The following is an 18,808-nucleotide window of genomic DNA, read 5'->3' on the forward strand; positions in this document are numbered from 1 at the left end:
TCTTATTTTAAAGAGGTATGTTCTTGTAGAATGACCGCAAGGCTTGAATGTTTTCAAACAGCTGCATTTTACACAGATGTGTTGGATTAAACATGCTTTCACTGGCATTCTTTAAGTAAGAAATTGGAGAATTTGAGCTCCCTTCTAATCTAAACAATTATGTGGCTAGCCTGCACATCCTTGTTGTAGGATATATCATTGTATTTTCAGCTTCAAGAGATATAATAAATCTTGCTATAGTACAGGAATAATTTTGATTATGAAATCTCTAGATCAGCTCATTTTTAAATTCCCGAAGTCCTAAAGAGTCTTTCAAAACTTGCAGAAAATATTGGAAAACATTTGAAAGGAGCGATACAAAAAATTGATCCTCAGAGCTGCAATTTCTTTTTTGACTTAATGTTTTCAAAAATATAACTTCAGATTTAGAAATTCTTTCTTCTGACTGATAAAAAACATGAGTATGTAGGGATACACACCTTCAGACTTGTTTGTTTGTGGAATATTTAACTTTTCATTTGTTTCATGTGGGTTTTTCCAAGTAGGATGAGGTGATTATGGAAAAAACCCAACACCCAGACATAGTTTTTTTAGTCATAGTCATAGTCCTGTTGTTAATCAGAAGTGTAATCATTAACAGTTCTAAAAGCTAAGGAGCTAAGTGAGAACTGCTTCTGCTCTTATTCTGGAAGTTACAGAAATCCAAAACCTATTATGATCAAGATATTCCTGTTAATAAAAATGGCTTTATGAAAAGAAAAATGGTTTCTAGTCTCTGTGGCTAGTTTCTGGGAAAAAACAGATTTTTAAATTTTGATTTAAAATGCAAGAGAAAGATAAAACATTAATATTTAATGTTAGTGGGTTAAATTTGTGCTAACCTCAGTAGGGAGTGACCTATGAGTTCAAATGTTATTATAACAAAAAGTAAAGAAATTTTTTTTGTTATTTGTCTTCCCTCTTTCATTTTACCTCATCTCTCCCCCAACTAGGAGACAGAATAGCATTCTGAATACTGATAGGTATAGAAGTTCATAAGGTAAATGCTTACCTACAAAAAATTTTCCACCATTTTTTTCTTATTTTCTTCACATATTATGCGATTTCTTTAGCATATTGCTATTAAGCCTTAAAAAATTAGCAATGATTTTATAATTTTAAAATATCTTCAACAACCATTTTCTAATGGTCTATTGTGCCACAAAAATATGTCAGAAAGGAAATTATAAGCACTAAAACCTATGCTGGAAGTGCCATAAAAGTTGGGAAAATCATATACAAATTGTTGTTAAACAGAGCTGGTCAGTGTTTGAAGTATAACAGGTTACATGGCTTCAGAGGAGGTTGCAATAGCATGATTTCAACATATGTTATACATATGGCAAGAGGAATCAGGCAGCATTTTATAGCTCCATGCTTAAAATAAACACTAGGAGCTCAATTCATTTGCATGGACCCGTGTTAGTTCCACTCACAAGATTCTAGGATACCTCACCCAGGGCCTTGAGGAGACCCAAGTGCTTCTCTTGCAGCAGCTGGAGGGATGTGAGGATGCACAAGGCCATGCCCAATGGTACTACCTGCCTCTCTGGGGGTCACTGCATGTGCCTGTGCTGGCTCGCAGCCCATTCCCTGCAGGGCATTCTCTCTAAGACATCATCAGTATGCCAGGTGTGCATGGAACTGACAGATCCATGGGAATGACATATCATTCTGTAGCAGCAGTCAGGAAGCAAGTGAAGTATTCTAGAGTAGCTGAAAAGACACTAAATTACCAATTCTGAACAGCTGGATCCTGCCTCATGGCACGTGCAGACAAATAAAACCTACTCATTAATTCAAACTGTTCTTTAATGGAGGAAAAAATGCCTGTTCACATTGATTATACCTCTGCCTTAACTTAGGATTGCCATTAACTAATTTTGTTTCTGAGAATCCAGAGGATTTTTGACAATGACTTTATGCAGTGTGAAATTAAAAATTAACAGCAACAGAAATTCACCTGCTTTATTTCCATGTCCCCTAAGCAAACACACCTGCACCTAAATTCCTCCTGATGAACATCTGTTCTAAAATGTTCAAATGACAGAAATGCCATAGGATATCTATTCTATTAAAAAGCTAAATTTCTCCTGCTACAAATTAAAACATTACTTATTATTATATTATTCAGAGCAAATTAAAAAAAAAAAACAGAACTTTTTTTTATTTTTTTCTTTGAAACAATAGTCTAAGGATCTGAAAATATTTCTTACTAAATGGCATCTTCCAGATGTTTTATTTTCTTCATCTGGTCACACCTTTCAATGAAGCAAACCATACACTGTACTGTATGCTTTATACTACTGTATACACTGTACTGAAAAGCTTTTTCTTCCCTGATACCCTATCCCACTAAAAAAAGCCCTTTATGATGGTGATGGTGAGCATTGAACCAGAGATCATCTACATTTGAGGAACAATCTCTTTCTCTGCCTTTGTTTTTGAGGAACATTCACTGAGATTAAATTCTGAGACCTTCAAACTTTTCACAGCAATAATTTGTAATGAGTTGTGCCAGGCTTAAAAGTTAACTAACTTGCTTACACTGCTGTTGGACAAAAAAAAAAAAATTAGGAATTTAATAAAAATACCTTTTCAATTAAATAAAGAACTACCAATGCACCACCTACAGAAATGCATGGCAGCAGGGGAGCTTGAAAGTCAAACGCTAAGGCATTTCATCACATCCTGCAGAAAGTTCTTCTCTTTGAGCTTCCCTGGTGGCAGGCACAAGAATTTTGGCATGAGTGAGTCTCAGTAATTTACCATAGCTTCATGTGGACAGAGACTGGGTCAGACAGTCAGTAATGGAATGAGCTTCCCTGGCTGAGGGGACTGTTCAAACCTGCCAACTGCCCATGCTCCATGCCCAGACCTGAGGAAAGGAAGTCTACACAAACCTTTCAAAGTTACTATTTTCCCCCCATTTTTTCTTACGTTTTTAGTCTCAGGAGCTTACCATAGAAAGTAGAAGACAAGAATAGAAGAATGCCACTATAGGACAAATTGGGGGTTCTTGGCTGCAGGGGTATGTCTGTCACTGCTTTTAAAGTGATCAGCTTTCGTCATGACTAAACGTGATGGGTTTGGGAATACAGCATCACTTTAAAAGCTAAAGAGTAGTTAGTGATCGGATGAAGTACTGAAGTAATTTGGTGAGCCTGGAATATATAAATCACAAGGAAAATAGACACTTAAAAATAGATAGTCAAATTATGGATGAAGATCAGATGAAAGAAATAAAAAATAGAAACAGAACAGCCTTTGGGACGTCAGTGGGATCCATCAAAGTCGAATCATTATACAGCTCTGGCATTTAGCTTCAGTGTAGGGGGTCCCCCAAGCACTTCTGGTTGGTGGCTTGCTGAGTAAATGTCAGTTCAATGCTGTTTTCCTGTTTTCGTGGAAAACTCCTGTAGGGTCTCTCATCAGCTAACCAGTTAGATTATGTCCCCAATGCCTCTAGTCAAGCATAAATGTTAGTTCTAAAAGTAGCTGCTTTCTTACCTTGTTTCTATTTCACTCAGTGACATCGGGTTTTTTATCCATCAAAGGTCCAAGACCAGCTATTTTTGAACTATGAGCTAGTGGTGGCTTTGATGCTTCTTGCAAACCACATTCCTGGGTGCATGTCAGCGAATTTGACATGCACACCATTAAGACAGTTAAAATTATTATACATAGATGATGTAGCCCAGTGAACACACAGGAGACAGGTTCAGCTCTGCTTCTTTGTCATAGGCACCAACAAATAGAAAAGCTTGTGCCTGTTATTGTGTTACATATGGCATGGGGAGAGAGACTCTTGTCACTTTTATATTTGCAGGGTATGTGTCTGATCATGATTGCACACTACATCTCTTCATTTAAACATGCTTCACACAAAACAGGGAGAAAATATTTTTGTTAGTATTAGTTAATTTAGAAAAGTTTCATCACCTAATAATGAAAGTAATGCAGTCCATTATTCTGTTCTAAACCCTGCAAGAAACCGCAGTAATTTACAGTGTCATACAAAAACTATAATACCTGCATCAGCAGGACATCGCAGTCTACAGGCACACTGAGCAGGCACAGTATAGTGACCTTTCCTTGTAGGTCTGTTTCATGGACACTTAATTACCAACATATGTATTATATAAAAAAATATGTATACAAGGATTAATGACATTAGAGATGGGCAAAACCAGGGGATAGGGCTCATTTACTGACCTTCTGTTATAATTCTGATTTAATTTGGGTGTCAGAGTGAGAACTTTTTCATGGGGCTGAGCAGTCTTCTCTGACAGAAAGCACTGAGAGTGGAGAGAGATTCAGTAATGCTGCCAGACCTGGTAGTTTACAGCCTAACATCTTTCATATTTTGTTTTTAAGTCCCTTGCTAAGGCAAGGCGCAGGCATGGCTGTGCTTCTACTGACCTGACTTCTCTGCATAGCTCGCTGTCAGGCTCTGTGAAAGGCTGGACTGTAAACCTTGGGACTGTGTCCATCTGTGAGTCATGGTGGGAGCAGAAGCTCTGCATTTACACAAATACCAGGTTAGGAGTTTTGGTTTTCATAGGACATCAGTTCACAGAGTTCTGTTAGTAGTGAACAGAAGCTGAGGTGAAGTTGCCATAAAATCTCTCCCTTTGCCAAAGAGTGAATCTGTGATAAAGCAACAAAGCAGCCATGTTTAAATTTCAAGTCTAGTACCTCACCTGCAGATATTATTTTCTTAGTATAAGGGAGTAAATTTTTAAAAGATGAGAAAACATCATTACTTTGAATAACTTTGATTCAGTTAGAGTCAGATTCTTATAATGTTTTTATGCTGGGTTTTTGTACATAAAATATAAATGAAAGCAGCTATTAAGATTCTGCCTTTTTACTGCATCATAACGTGCTGCTATTTTTAAATAATCATCCCTTAGTGTATCACATTCTTCATTTTCATTAAATAAACATTTGAAATGTGTAAAAGTAATATTCATTAGTATTTTTTAAAATATAAGCTAATGGAAATGCCTCTCTATGAATACATGATATTTTGTCTGCTGTTTCATAGAAAGAATTAGTTATATTAAAATAAGGGGGGGGGGGGGGGTTCTCTTTTTTTTTATTTCTTCTTCTCTTTTAATCTCCCATATATTTTAAAGCAATTCAAACACACTTAGTATTTGTCCCATTCACTCTGTTTCCTCCTGGCTCTAGGGCTCCAGTTCCAAAGAGCTGAGAAGCTGCAACCATCTATACAAACCATATTTGACACCACACTGCACTGCATATTCCATTTACAGCTTTGCCCATTTTCCATCCTCTGCATTTTTTTTTTAATGGTACCAGAACCCATTAAACCCAGGCTTCTTGTGGCTTCTAAGCCACACCCCCTAGGTGTGGGCCAGATGCCATTGTAGTTGCTGGAAAGCCAATGGGAGTTGAATGGAACCCCTCCATAATAATTTTCTGGCCCATGGGCTATGCTTATCAAATGATAGAGTCTCCACAACCTCCCTGGACATCACATGGAAGTGTGGGAGTAGTCTCATTTTGCCTCTACTCTTCTTAAAAGTGAGGCTTATCCCTTCTCTGGGAAGTCCTGGAGCAGATTGGAGGGGCAGTGTGTGAATTAGGGGAATTCTAGTAAAATAGTAGTTGTACTGGGATGTGGCTCAGAAGGGAGGAGAAGGTCTGTACTCAGTGCATCCATCTGTTTACTTCCCTAGCATGGGATGAAAGCTCCTGGGACACACACCAGCTCACTAGTGATGCTGGTGTCATTGAAAAGCAGAGATTTGTAAAGAGAAGTGGGAAACCCCAACAGCAGCCTCTGCTAAGTCCTTGTTCAAAAATATTTAATAGTGCTCCTAGTAACTTCATGGACAAAGAATGAAAAAGGCACAAAGGACACAGGATGTCCTGGAAAAGTTGAAACAAATAAGGCAGTGTGCCTGTAGTCTATCAGTTAGACAAAAAATATGCTTGATTTCCATTTACTTGAAAAACTAAAATTTTTCCAACTATTTTAACTGGTGAAATGGTGAAGAAATGCAATGCAAACAGATTAAAGGCAAGTTCTCTAATGAAAAAAGAATCAAAAGTTACAAATGATCTGATTTATTTTATTCTTGCCATAGTACTGTTTTTTCAGGCTTTTGGGAAGCTTAATTACTGACTAAAAAAAAAGTAATTACTATATTTAATAGTAGATTAAATCAGGGACTGAATTTTGGCTACTTCTGAATAATTATGCAATCTGATACACATGTGTATTTTCATGTACTCTTTTCCCAGTAGACATATTCAAAGTACCATGATGTCCTAAATAATAAGAAGATAATTCTGTGATCACATCTGCCAGGGAGTTAAAAACCCAGTTGTAGTCTGGGCTTTGCAGATTGCTTGCAAGGAATTTGCTAGAGTAGCAGGTAACAAAGCAATGGACCATCATGGAGACTAGGAAAGTTTCAGTTCACAAGTAGTCCATTGGAGCAACAGAAAATGCATTCTTCAGGGTTAAGGGTGGTTTGGAGCAACAAAACTTTGTTGGTTAGAAACTAAACATGATGAGAATGTTGTTCATAGCCATAGATATGGTAAATTTTTGTATAAGTCAATAGTAACCTGAGGAAAAAGGAACTGCAGTAGACAGTGGTTATGGCTTACGTGTGAAAGGAAAACACCTGGGTTCACTCAGTGTGTACACATGACCAATAAATCACTTCCTCTGAATTCCCTCTAAGTTCTCTGCATGATGTTTTCAAGGACAGTAGACATTACTCTGAGTAGACCATTAATGTTTTCTGATTTGGGTTTGGTTTGGTTTGATTTTGGTTCTTGACTTAACCCTAGAATTGTACCATCTTCTTTTTACTCTTCAAATTTACTTCCATTGTGTTTATGAGATTTTTGAAACTCATACATTTTTGTTCCATTTCTGTGGACAGAGAGACACTTACCTAAATCTCTCTGAAATGAGAACAGTGACTCTCAATGGAAAAGTGACTGGGAATTAGACTAGGAGATTAGAAGCCCTGGGTTCTAAGATTACTTGTTTTCTAATTTTTCTGAGGCTTTGAGTCACTTATCTATATTCTAATTTTTCCATCAAGTGAATATTTATTCCATTAACCATTAAAACAAATACACTTCCTCCTATCAGGGCAATGGTTATAATAAATGAGCTATGACTTGTTCTTATGGCCATTTCCTTTGCATAATTGTAACTACTTTGTGCAAGTGAATACACAGTAATGAAAATCCCTCATATGTTGTACTACTGAAATTGAGAAAAAACAAGAAATGTACAAACAAACAGTTGTTTCTGACCCCACTCAAAATGCTTACAAAATGCTCTTTATGGAAATGTTAAAAACTCTGAAAAAACAAATTTTTCCATTTCATAGAAACATTTTTAAAATTACTTTGTTTTGAAAGCTGTTGTATTCACACAAAAATAAGGATGATTCTTCATCGAACACCTATGATGTAGAAATCATTTCTTCTTGCTATTAGGAACAGCTTTGTAGATCTGTGTAGCTTTCCTGCTGTTATCCCACCTTGAGTTCTTCCCTTGTGTATTGATTGCTGACTGATAAGCACACTGCTCCTCAGGCTCCTGAGCAAATCTAAATCTTAATTTTTTATTTCTTCAGCTAGGTGTTTCTCAGAAATGTTTCCTTATGCCTTGTTATGGTTTGTTGGAGATTTTTAAAGTTAATTGACTAGATTTGATGCTTTTACCTTCCTTCTTTTTACAGATTCAATATTGACATTGAGAGAGATTCAAATCCCAGAGGTTGTCATGAAGTTGTGTTTAGAACAGGTATGTCCTGCATGATCACTGTAATTCTCTCTGGTTAAGGCTAGTTGTGGTGCTCAGTTGCCATGATCTACTTCTGGCTTATGTTTTAACATTGTCTCTGTAATTTTTAAAAAGTCTTTCAGGCTTCTCAGTGTTAAAGAAAACAAATATGAGAACAGACACAAAAAATGAGAGAAGTTAAGATTCGTGTTCACCACTAGTCTCTGAAATTGAGGAAACAGGAAATAAAGGAGGAAACTTCTCAACAGTCATTTTGGCTCTGTTTTCCGTAGTCAATAATCTGCTAGTGTTGTCAATAATCTTGACAAACCTCCCCAGGAAAGTGGTCCCAGCACCAAGCCTGACAGAGTCCAAGAAGTTTGGTGTGATTCATGTGGTATCCTGTGCTGATCCAGGAGTTGGACTTGATGACCGTGATGAGTCTCTTCCAACTCAGCATATGCTATGACTATATGATTCCAAGTCCAGACTATAAATCTATATAAAATATCCAAATATTGCTCAACACCACAGGACTCTACAATGGTTTCTCCTGCAAAAGGAAATAAAGCAGAGTTGCACGCTTGTGCAGATTTGTTGAATTGATTTTTATTTCCATGCACAGATCCCAAGTGGCCCTGTCATGAATCTGCAACACTTAATTTGACTGCAGAAATCAGCCAACTGTATCAAATGTCTGCTCTGGGTCAATCTTAAATGGAGACTGAATATTTAGCAGGCAGTGAAATCCACTGTAGTATGATAGAAATACTTTCTCTGTATATAAACATGGTCTATCTGACCATTTAGTACTTATTAACTACGTACTAAATGTCTGTTCTATCTTTGCAGCATTCATTCTTTGAGAAAAATGGGCAAATTTAATTTAGTTGTATTAATTTCATTATATTTTTAATCTTTTTACTACAAAGGGAGGCATATGAAAAAGAAACCTAAACATGATTGTAAGCTTGATTATTCAGTTAATGCTTCTGTTAGTGACCAATTTTGAAATACAGTATTAAATTTACAGAGAACAGACAAAGATATTCACATTCCATTTTATATTTTTATACTTTAAAGGGAATATTTGCTCATAACACTGACATTAATGATCAGGACAAAGTGATGGTAACGACACAGAGTTTTTTGATCATTTCTGATTTTGATTTTTGTATTAAAAATGGTTTAAGAAAAACATCTCACTTTATCTTCTTCTGTTGTTTCACCTGTAAGTAGAGCATCTTTCAATTGACTTTATTTAAAAGTTAGAGAGCCAATTTGAGCTGTTCATTTAGTTAAAGCTTAAGCTATACATCTTTAGCCAACCCTCTTTAACAAAAAAGAAAGTTAGATTGCTTGAAGACCAAATTCATATAATAATGGAATCAAAGTCAAGTATGGTACATCTTTTTTTTCAATATGCATGTGTCTCTTCATTGACAATAGAATCAATTGTCAATTGGCTTACCTTAGCACTTAACTTTTATGTGGCTAAAATTAGGAAAAAATCCCCCACTCTAAGATTCTGTCCATCATCTGGGATTTTGGATTATATCCCTGACTATTTTACAATTTAAATTCTTCCCCTTGTCTAATTTCTGGGGCACTTTTCCTCTTCCCTGCTTTGTAGGGCTCCATCTTCTTAATCTCTCTGTTATTTTTCATGCAGCTGAAAGACAAGACTGTGGGTTTTAGTATTAGCCGTAAAGAAATCCAATAATATTTCAAATAATAGGTCTCAAAATCTAAGTTTACCTGATTTCTGAAATTGGAAGCTCTAAAATGTTTCTCCAGAAAATGTTCAGCAGCATAACCTGGTCTCCTGTTTCAAATAAACTCTTCTAGAGGGTATGTTTTACTCACATTTATAGTTAAAAAGTAAGTTATGTGGTGATTTCTTCAGCTGCTGAAAGTGAACATTTAGTTAAACTGAGGTAAAGGAATTATGTATATTAAAATTTATCATACACTGTATCATATGAGTAATGCTTCATTTGAGATTGATTTTATTATGCTGTGATGAATAACACTGGCCTATTTTAGTAACTTATTTCTACTCCTAACTATATGTAGTTAAGTCATCCACCTTATGTATTTTTTCTCTTTATGTGTTTATCTTTTCTTTTCTTTTCTTTTCTTTTCTTTTCTTTTCTTTTCTTTTCTTTCATAAACATACAGAGAGTCTTTAGGGTGAGATTTGATGAAATGGGAATGATGGTAAAGGTCTTCTTTTCTAACTTTCGCTAAGGTAAAGAAGTTATAACAACTTAGGGAGAAAGAGGAGAAAGTGAAAAGCTGTATTTTCCCCATTACTGAGATCCGTCTTGGTTAGAAGTGCTTTGTACAAAGCTGGTAAAAGTTACATAAATATTTTCTTGCCTTTGGGAGCCATCTCTGTCAAGACAAGCAGGTACTCTACATCTGGCTGTCTCCTTTCATGTTTTTACTTGGCACTGCTCACACCGAAACTGGACAGTACAATGTTGCTCATGTTTTCTCTGAAACCCCTGTGTACATGGTCTGCTCATGCTGCTTACAGGGACTGCTGGAGCTGATGAGAGCATTTATCTGCAAGAGAGGGCAGCCAGCTTTCTGGTAAGGCTGCTGACAGAAGGAATTGATTTCATAATTAGAGCTAAATGGCACCTCCCTGGCAACAGACACGTTGAGTCACATCTGCTATGCATGTACCTCTAGGCTGTTCTCTTGGAAACTGTCCTGTATGGGATCTGCCTGCCTCTCAAAACCAGGAACAAAAATGACCTTTTTGAACAGTTCATTTCAGCCAGGTTTTCCAGCTACTGAGTGTTTACAGCACCTATTGCGCCACTTGTTTTTCACAGTTTCCAGATATCCTGTTTTAAGGCAGGTGTCTTCACTGTATCCCCTGGGCTGAATGAGATGTCATAAACCATTATAAACTCCACAATGTAAATAAATTTACAACAAGAACACAATACAGCTTCCTATACAGCTTTGTGATTAACTAAACATATATGATTTCCCCAAATTTTTGAAACAATATTCTCTGATCAAGATATTGCTTTTACAAGGTAAGGCAATAGCTGTTTTCAAAATTTAATGTATACAGGCTCAAAAAAAAGGTGGAAATTATCCAGCCAACAAGACTGAAACAGCAATTAACTAAGGAGAATCCTATGAGCTGACCTGAACAGGCAAATAGACCTTCACGTGTGTCTCCTACATGAAAGGACATATCACTGAAATTTTGTCACTTACCATGATTCCTCCTCTACACAGGAGATAATTAATCATCCTCTTGCCCTTTATTAGGTAGATGGAGCTGTGATTGAAATTATGCATTCATTAGAGTAATCAGAGTTCAAAAAACACTTGACTTAACAAATTAAGTAGATCAATACATAGCTTCACTTTTCAGTAACAAAATGACACGTAGTATAAGAAATTGCAGAGTAATTAGGACCTGTATTTTCTTTCTCTTCACTCAGTAATTCCACTTTTTTTCTTTTCTCTGTTTTCTTCATGTAATGAAGGTTCTCTGATCTTCCTAAAGAAATCTGTCAAATTGTTTCATATTCAGCTTTTGAAAAAAATGTCAAATTATTTTTCCCAGGAGTATAAACAATGATACTAAAGGAAAAGAAAGAAACTCCAAACATCAAAAGACAAAGCCCTCCAGAATTTTTAGTGATGAACAATAACAAGTGACTTCATTTATTAAAAGGTAGATTACAAGCGGTGCGGGAAATTATTTGGTGGTTTAAAACGGCAGTGCAGAATTTCCTGTTATTCATCTATTATTTCCTCTCTCCTTCAAATGTAATATTAGTTAAATGATAGCTTGTTTCTTCATTATGTTCAGGAAATATGATTCAACATTTCTGCAATGTTTCTTGTAAATGAAAGTAACTATACTTCTAGAAATTATAATGTTTGATATTAATCCCTGTAGATAGCATTTCACTTGGAAAAGTAAACACAAATGTAAATGGAAAATATTTCCAGCTGATTAGAAAAAATGTGAAATCAAAAGTGCTTCCAAATACAGTGTTGTGATTGCTTCAACAGAATATTGAGTATAAAGAAAAATAATTTTTCTGTGAAAGAAACCAAGAGCTCATATTGATGTTAAGTACAACACAATATTATTATTAGAATATTATTCAATTTTTTTGTTGAGATCAGTAATTTGTTTACAAAATCATACCTTTGAAATAGTATTTAGATATTGAAAGATGAAAAAAAATGTAATTTTGGCTAGTAAACATCACTGTTTAAAATATTGTTCTTTATTTCTTCTTTGACATTGATAATCTCAGAACAGGTCCAGTGAAAGCAAGTTGCTCAGGACTCCATTCAGCTGAGTCTGGTCTGAATATCTTCAAGCCAGTTCTGATCTTATCCAAGAACAAAGAATCCACAGCTTCACTGGGCAACTCGTTCCAGGGCTTGATCATGCCCAAAGCCGCATAGTGTCTGAAGCCTTTTCAAAACATTTTGAAAATATTCTATTAACTGCTATTTTAGATTAATTATTACACACAGAATAATTGGGAACAATGTCTGGTGCTATAGAGGATTTTTCAGAGATCAGAGTAGAAATCTTTTCTATTGCAATTCTTAGGACACCACCATTCCATGAATAGTAAAGAGATAACTGTGTTATAAAAATCCCTAATGACAAAATTTGTTTTTGAAAAGAATAGACTGAGATAAACTTATTTTACTTGAGAGTCATCATGAACCTTATATATCTTAATATAAAATTACTTTGATGTGAATTTTCAATGCTTTTATGCTGCCTTCCCAGGATTGATTAAAATAATTTCCATTGTGTACATAAACATATCTCTGTAAAATTATCAATGACCAGGACCCTATTAGGCATTATAAAATGGAAAACCTTTCTCTGCATAACCATATATGTTTTTGTGAAGCAAAACTGAGACCTTGCGTAAAAGGGCAAGAACTTTGAAGGTTGAAGAAAGGAACAGGGTTGGAAATTAATTAATTAAATGAAGCTTCTTAAATATCTCTGGAGATATAAAAATTATCTTCTAATCATTAGGGATGCTGTATACCTACAAATCAAGGCAAGATCTGGAGACAAAAAGTTTTCTTTATATTTTTCTCCTCAGTGTCTTTTTCCACAAAAAAAAGGCATATTAATGCTACTCAGACAGACAGTGCTGCTTCATCTAGGGCAAGTTCCTGAGGGAAAGAAGGCAGGGGAGAGAACAGAAATTACAGACCAGTTATCCTAACTTCAGTTTGTGCAATAATAGCAATATGAAATGATACATTTTTGTAAAAACCCCAAAAATAGAGTGAGAATGGGTACCAACAAATGTAAATTTGACAGGAACATATCATAGCCTCTGAATTTCCTTCTCTGTTGATAGGAATTTCTGAATATGAGGAATGGTATATATTGACCTCACCACTGTCTTTTGTTTTGTGTGACATTTTCACGAAACAGAGATGTTCATGAAATTGCTATGAGGCAGATACATGTTTAGGAAACCATGTTTAGTCGTTATTAATGGTTCCTTGTTTTCTAGCATTACGTATTGAGCGGTGTTCTGCAGAGATCAGTCTTGTGCCCGGTTCTTATCAATGTTCTCATTAGTGACTTGAGTCATTGAGTAGGTAGTCAATGATTAAATAGTGTAGTGTGCTTATTAAATTTCCAATGACATCAAGCTGTGAGGGTCTGTAAACATATATGAGGACAGACTTAAAAAGATCTTGAAAAATTAGGGAAATTATTTAAATAAATTGGATGCAATTCGGTAACAAGAAATGCAGAACACGAAGTTTAAATGATCAAAAATTTCAATAAGTCATAATACATGACACAGTAATTTTACAGATTAGAATCTGAGGCAGACTGAGTTGATTTTTTCCTTAACATTAGATACCAAAATGTTCCAGACATCCATGTCTGATGTATTTATTTTATTATTCTTTTAGACATTTGGAAGAAATACCTTTTCATGGAACCTTACTTGTTCTAAAAATCTGTTTAAGATTCCTTAGAAATGTATCTATGTCTCCAACGATTATAAAAGAAGCCCAGATATAGATATAGTTATATAGATATCAGATATAGATGTCCATTCTGTAGAAAGACAAAAACATATTAAGTGTTAGAGACAGATAATTTTCTCTTAAATCAAATGAGAAAAATCCTCCTTATTTGAAGTAATTATAAAGGATTCAAAGTGAGTTAAAGAACAGGAAGTCCTATATGTAGGTTTACCAGACATAATGAGGGAGCACCACTGGTTCCTACAATTCATTAGCCAGCTTCTCTTCGCCTACTCCCTGCCAAAATCATACCAAAATCACACCAAAATCTCACTATTCAGGGGAAAAAAAGTATTTGAAGAGCAGATGTTCAAAACATTGAGTCAACAAGTCAAACAATGCAATGTTGGTGCCACTCCTCTGAAGTCTGGCCCAATATGCCAAATCACTTCATACTTCTCCATCTAGATCTTATGGCTGGCTGCTAGAAATCACTGTGAGCACTCAGGTCCCTTGAGTCATGCAAGTGTCCATCCTGGCTACTGGCTTTGACAAAATTTCTTGAAAGGGCTATCCAAATACTGCCAATAAGCAGCAAGAGCCCAGCTGCTTGAACAGATGCAGCCCAGATTTTATTTAAAATGGGTTCAGTTCTTGTTCTGATCCATAGAATCATTTCAATCACCCTCCACCAAGACCTAATGGGTTATCATAATGAACAAGAGCTAGGGATAGCTGTATGCTAAAGACTTTTTGCATGTTATTGACAAACACTAACCAGGTGTTCAACAATCTGCTGAAAGACGTGGATAGTCTTCCTGTCTAGTGTTGGATTTTGGGGTCATTTACATTGGTTTATGGACCATGGATTTGTAAACGGACAAACCTAAAAGTAGAGAACCTGGGAATAGCTGATAAAGCACTCAGAGTCTCTAGCTACCCATTACATGCAACCGAGCTAATTTCAGTTGACTGAAAATGCTTTTCTTTTTCTGCTGAAGAGCTTTGTGGGAAGAATGTGACAGCCACTTTTGGCTCCCAGCAGGCAGATTTTTTTTTAACACAATGTCAAAGGAAATTTTTTTGGAACTTAGAGAAATCTTTATATAGAGTCCCAGGACTCACAGTATTGGGTAGAACCCAGAAGTCCCAGTGACAGTTTGTTTCTCACAGAAGTTTCAGTCTTCACTCTTTCATCCACAATAAAATTGGGAATGTGCTACCCTACAACTGAAATTCCCACATCTTCCATGTTTCTTTCCACAATATCAGAGGAGTTAGACAGATAGAATCTATCACCAGGAGTTTGCATATACTATTTAGTCCCAGCAATAAATTGTTTCAAAAAAGAAAATGCAGACTTAACCAAAATGAACAGCAAAAGCAGCAAAACTCACAGGATTTGTTTCTTTAATCTGTTAGTATTTTGCTTGTGAGGATTTGAGCTTGCACTTAGCAGTCATATGGACCATATAAGTCAAGTCTGATACCTGCTGTCACTGTCTGCGTCAATCAAGTGACAGTGTTATTTCCATCGAATTTATTAGAGCTGTGTGTCCCTGGACACTGGCTCTGAGAGCTGAACAGCCAGGAGCCTAAACCAGGAGAAGTTCAGTGACATTTGGATGAGAATGATTCAGTGCCTGTTTCTTATTGAGGAAGGGGATAGGAACAAATAGGTTTACGCATGCAAGGAGCTCTGTGCTCAAGGTCTGTAAACAATGAGAGTCACTATTTCATAAGTGTTCTGTGACACTTTTGTTATGAAGTAGAGAGTACAAGGATGCCCATAAATCAATAGACATAGATGAGGGGTACATGTGTTGTGACCAGCAATGAGCAGAAAGGCAAGCACCTTGTGCCCTGTCACAGCCAAAGCAGATCTTGGCCTGCCACTGTGAGACTGGTTTCTTCCTTTTGTCCTCCCTCTTCCTCATGTCCTAACACCTCCTGGGACCTGGTCCCTGTCACCTTGGATGTCTTTTCTGCGCTCTCCAGTTGCAGTTCTAATGCCTCTTGTGCCCCCTCAGCCCACGGCTAAGTGCTGCTAATGCCCTTCTGCTCTGACTTTTCTAGATGGACTTGTTTTCCTCCCTAGAGTGAATTTTCACCTGCTAACTCTCACTCTTTCTCAGTTTCTTGGAAATAGTTTGTTAAAGCTTTAGAGCATGATAAAGTGGTGGAAGCATGGATTTTGCTGACCTCAGTAAGGATTGCTGTGAGAGTTTTGGCAAGTGATCTTTGTAAATGATAAAAACCCTTTGAAAATATGTATATAAACTACCAGTGGAATACATCTTGACAGATGTCTTTTCAACTCAAAGAAAATTTTTTGTTTTAATAGCATCAAGCTGTTCTATTCTGACTTCTTATGCCCACAAGCCCAAATAAAAATCAGAACTGCTTTCCAGAAGAAAAAGGGAAAGTATTTTACATAAGGAGTTCAATGCCAAAAAGTGGATTGGCATGAACACCTGGGCATCTGACTTGATGATCAAATTTGAGGTCACAAAAACTAAAGAAAACACAGCACTAGTAAAAGAGCATGAGAAATACCCATAGAGGTGAATAAATCCTCACTGTCACTGCCTTAAAATGGGAATTTACAGCATTGTTATCTGAAGAAAGCTGTCTAGACTGTGGAAATTCTTATGCTTATGGAAGATTCTCAGAATGGGACATAAGCAAGCTCTTAATCTGCCCAGGTTATATCCTGACAGGCTGAAAGGATATAAAATCAGCAATAGTCTGCTTTGCTATGTATTTTCCTCTTTGGAAGTATTTGCATTTGTGTATGACAAACAGTGTCTTTTGAGTTCTTTTTTAGCTGTCCTTTGCAGTGAAAAACATATTTAAAAACTTCCTTTGTATCTGACTGATACTGTCATTACTTTGTAATGACATCCATCCTGAGAAGCCTAACTGCCCAATTTCTGTGTGCAGCCCTTATTTTCTCATTGGCCTAGGGTGACTTTATAACACTTGTATCCCCAACCGAGACATTCCATTGTTTAATATTATTAATTTTTCCATGTTTGTGAGTATTTTGCTTGTTAAATAAACAGTTTTCTCCACTTCTCTCAAAGGAGGTTTATGTCTCCCAAACTGGTGGAGGGAGGGGCTGCTTGAATTTGCTTTCTAGAGGGACCCCATTCAGAGGTTTCCTCCCACATTTGCCCTAAACCAGGACACTCATGCATCTCCAGCCTTATACCTCCATTTCTCTGTGAAAAATTATTTCAATGCAACCTTAGGTCTCAATACTATAATAAAATGTACTCTGATTCCTCAGTGAGGATCCTCTCCTGCATCACAGCCATTTACTCTAGCATAACATTCTCTAGTGTTTTGCACAGATGCAGCATAAATATGCCCTCAAAAGAGAACCATTACAGCTCAGGCCCTTGATCTCAGATCCTCATTATGCAGTCCACCCTCTAATTCACTTGAGGACTTCCTTGATGTTAATTTGCATAATACTTCATTTTATTAGCTGAATACACAGTGTATTTCCTATCATGAAGGCATATAAATGAAGCAAGTTTTTCTGTGGAAAGAACCTTACTTAAATAAGAATATGAACTTGCAAACCAAAGGCTAAGTTAAAATTATGTCTGTTTCTCTGTAGGAGCAAGTATCGTGCTGATTAGGGTATACAGTAATCTCACTTTTGTTGGAATTTGGATGAGAAAATTTTAAGTGTTCAACACCTAAACACACATTCCAGACTTTGGAAAATCATCCTCAGCATCAAAAAATGTTTTTTCAAGGATCCTAAAATATTGCTCTTTGACAAAGGAACAAATATTTATTCCAAAGTTAGGAGCCTTAATGGAGGGTACTTAATTGATGGAGTAAAACCACCCTGCTTCTTATAGACCTGAAAGGGTTCTTCCATGACCTAGTCCTTCATAAAATATGACAAACTTGTAGATAAGATATGAACCTCTTATCTTTGTCAATCTAATTGTTAAACTATTGCATTAAAAAATAGCCTAATTTTTTATCACCAGAGCTTTCAGAATGACCCTAAATATATAACACTGCTAGACTGCATGGCCATACTGTATTTACAGTGTACACATTTCCAGTATGATGGTTGATAGATTTTTTTCTACTTTCAGTCTTAGTATGAAAACACATATTGCACTCACATTGGAAAAAAGAAATATCAAGATATATTTGCATCTTTTGTAAGGGACATAATGAAAACTAATCTTTTATTATATATTTTTATATGTTAAAACATACCTTAGTTTATAGAAGACATGCTGTAATTTTTTCCCAAAATGGGTCCCCTTCCTTGAGACTTGTGGCTGTTGGCAACTGACTGGCAATAAATTTACACTGATATTACATAAAATCAGCTGCTGTCGTCAGCGATAGTTCAGCATACTAAGTGCTTATTTGAACTTCTAGTTCTGGTTTCTCAGTACATTCATTTTACATGGCAATGTGTGGTGTATTCTGGTAAGCACTGACAAACTTGCCCACCTTTTCAAGATGGGACTGAGGAGCTGCCACCCTCCATCCCTGAGCTGCTCCCTCCTTGACATACTTTTTAATAAATGTCTCTGAGTTCAGTTGTAACATGGACACATTTTTCAATATAAAGATGTAGTCATTTACAGGTGGACTAGCTATTTCACTGAAAAAATCCATCTTAGAAACATTGAATGGCCACATTTTCCCGTCAGGCTTTCTTTGCTCACAGTGGATGACTAAACAAAGAGGTCTGAGATATATCAAAACTTTGCATTGGATTAAATGTTGTTACAGGAAATAATAAACTCAGTTTTCTCTCAACTTGTCATTGTCCTATTTTTTTTCCCCTACCTCATTCACTTAGCAGCCCTCATGCACTTGTCTCTTTCCGCTGTGAATTACGTCAGGCAGCACGTTGGTGCTCGCTGAGATGCTGGGCAGAGGCTCTGAGGGAATGCTGCTCCCACCTCCAGCTGACAGGAG

The 18,808-nt window shown here is 36.3% G+C and overlaps 1 long non-coding RNA gene across 1 annotated transcript in view; it reads left to right on the forward strand.

The window, feature by feature from the left end:
- The window catches only part of LOC139593865 (uncharacterized), a 99,845-nt gene that overhangs the window by 6,589 nt on the left and 74,448 nt on the right, over nucleotides 1-18,808 (forward strand). The window contains exon 2 of the long non-coding RNA XR_011680413.1: nucleotides 7,782-7,846. This is a non-coding gene — a long non-coding RNA (uncharacterized lncRNA). The remainder of the gene's footprint in view (nucleotides 1-7,781; nucleotides 7,847-18,808) is intronic.

The sequence above is a fragment of the Agelaius tricolor genome, unplaced genomic scaffold (assembly GCF_023055355.1).
Source record: "Agelaius tricolor isolate 1412-34295 unplaced genomic scaffold, bAgeTri1.0.p SCAF_1, whole genome shotgun sequence".
Lineage (NCBI taxonomy): Eukaryota > Metazoa > Chordata > Aves > Passeriformes > Icteridae > Agelaius > Agelaius tricolor.